This window comes from Prunus avium, unplaced genomic scaffold (assembly GCF_965620075.1).
Source record: "Prunus avium unplaced genomic scaffold, drPruAviu1.hap1.1 HAP1_SCAFFOLD_18, whole genome shotgun sequence".
Classification (NCBI taxonomy): domain Eukaryota; kingdom Viridiplantae; phylum Streptophyta; class Magnoliopsida; order Rosales; family Rosaceae; genus Prunus; species Prunus avium.
Genome location: NW_028276878.1, coordinates 57,501 through 60,000, shown reverse-complemented (window position 1 = coordinate 60,000; position 2,500 = coordinate 57,501).

Here is a 2,500-nt window from a genome sequence, read left to right as displayed (position 1 = left end):
CGACATACCCGTGCATTGAGAAGGTTTGGTGGCCGTACTCCCAACACAAAAGCATACCGAAGACAACCCCAAGCTAAAGCTCACTTGAAGCCAACGCATCGTCACCATGTGTTCGTGTGGCCGAGAATTGGGCAGCTTCTTCATCAACCCCGCCAAAAGCCATCCTCGACATACCCGTGCATTGAGAAGGTTTGGTGGCCGTACTCCCAACACAAAAGCATACCGAAGACAACCCCAAGCAAAAGTTCACTTGAAGCCAACCCATCGTCGCCCACAACTAGTGGGTGAATGGTGTGCTTCCCGGGGTTGGCATAGACATTCCCTCGCATGCAAAAGATTGTCGATGCGAAAGATTGTCTATGCCAAACCCGGGAAGCACACCATTCACACACTCCCGACCGGTGTGGTGTGGCGGTGATTGGATAGTTACAGATTGAGCACTTGCCAAGGATCAAAATGTGTCATTTAGAAGAAACATTTTCAAAAAGTTTTTAAAATCTTGTGGGTTTGCAACTCATAAGAGCGTCACTTTCAACGTCCCCGGTATTGGATTGAGTTTCTAAAAACAACCGTGCACACCGAGGTTAAACTTTACCGGCTCCACTCCGACTCGCCGCTCGCCCACAATTTGTTTGCAACGAAACATTTGTTTTTAATTTTGTTGGTTTAAATCTTGTTGGTTTGAAATTGTTTTGAAAAGGTTCTTTAAATCTAGTGGGTTTGCAACTCATAAGAGCGTCACTTTCAACGTCCCCGGTATTGGATTGAGTTTCTAAAAACAACCGTGCACACCGAGGTTAAACTTTACCGGCTCCGCTCCGACTCGCCGCTCGCCCACTAGTCCGAAGGCAACAAAACATTTGTTTTTCATTTTGATGAAAATTTCTGTTTTTAAATCTTGTTGGTTTGAAATTTTTTTGAAAAGGTTCTTTAAATCTTGCGGGTTTGCAACTCATAAGAGCGTCACTTTCAACGTCCCCGGCATTGGATTGAGTTTCTAAAAACAACCATGCACACCGAGGTTAAACTTTACCGGCTCCACTCCGACTCACCGCTCGCCCACAAATCCGAAGGCAACAAAACATTTGTTTTTAATTTTGATGAATTTTTTTGAAAACATTGGCTTGGCAAGCCCCAATCCGCGACTATCCACCCACCGCCACCCCACACGGGTGGTTGTTGTTGCGAAATGAGGTTGTGGTCGACATGCCCGCGCATTTGAGAAGGAGTTCCTAGCACTCCATGCTCTTCCATGCCAAAAAAAAGCCTAGACAACCCCATTTCGCAACTTTCCACGCCTTTTTTTTTCCCCCTCACCCATGGCGGCGGCGTGGTGGCGGCGGCCGGATTCCGGCCACCACCGCCATGGGTGGCAGCCCCCCGACCCCGACACCAAACCCATAATACCGAGGCAACATATCGAGGCAACATGACATGGGTGTGGCGTGGGGGAAGGGGGCTGCAGCTAGGAGGGCATGGGCTGCCATGCATATGCAGGCAACACACACCCCCCTATATAGCATTTTATGCATTTAGCCCTTTGACAGGAAGAGACATCACCTATGCGCGAGGAGTCATAATGGGCTCTAAATAATTCAATACAAGGTATTTGGACGTGATTTTTTGCAGGGATACTAAGAAACATGCAATCTCTGATGGGAAAAAGTTTCATAAATATTTGAAGTCGGGAAGTATTTTTTATTATTTTTAGAAGTCGTAAAATTGAAAAAATCATTAAAACAAATCCGGGAGGAATTTTTTAGTTTTGTAACTTGGAGAAGGTCCTAAAAATCATAGACTACTTATGGGGAGCTTATTGTGCGAGGAAATTTCAATAAAAATGGGGTTTGACAAGGTTTGAAAAATTCTGTCGACATTTGAAAAAATCTGGAACTAGGCTGCCGGCATGCTGCGCGCATGCTGCGCGAAGGCTGCGCGCAGGCCACGGCAGGACAAGTTTCGCTAGCCTCACTGTCGACCGAATGCGCAAGCTGCGCGCACGCTGCGCACAGGCTGCGCGCACGCTGCGCAAGCTGCGCGCACGCCATGGCAAGACAAATTTCGCTAGCCTCACTGTCGACAGAGTCAGCACGCTGCGCGCACGCCATGGCAGGAGAAGTTTCGCTAGCCTCGCTGTCGACAGAATCAGCACGCTGCGCGCAAGCTGTGCGCGCGCATGGCATGGCAAGTTTCGAAAAATTCTGTCGACAGGCTCCCGAGCGCGCACGCTGCCGACATGTTGTGCGCACGCTGCCGGCATGCTGTGCACACGCTGCGCGCAAGCTGTGCGCGCGCATGGCATGGCAAGTTTCGAAAAATTCTGTCGACAGGCTGCCAAGCGCGCACGCTGCGCACACGCTGCCGGCATGCTGTGCGCACGCTGCCGGCATGCTGTGCACACGCTGCGCGCAAGCTGTGCGCGCGCATGGCATGGCAAGTTTCGAAAAATTCTGTCGACAGGCTCCCAAGCGCGCACGCTGCGCACACGCTGCCGGCATGC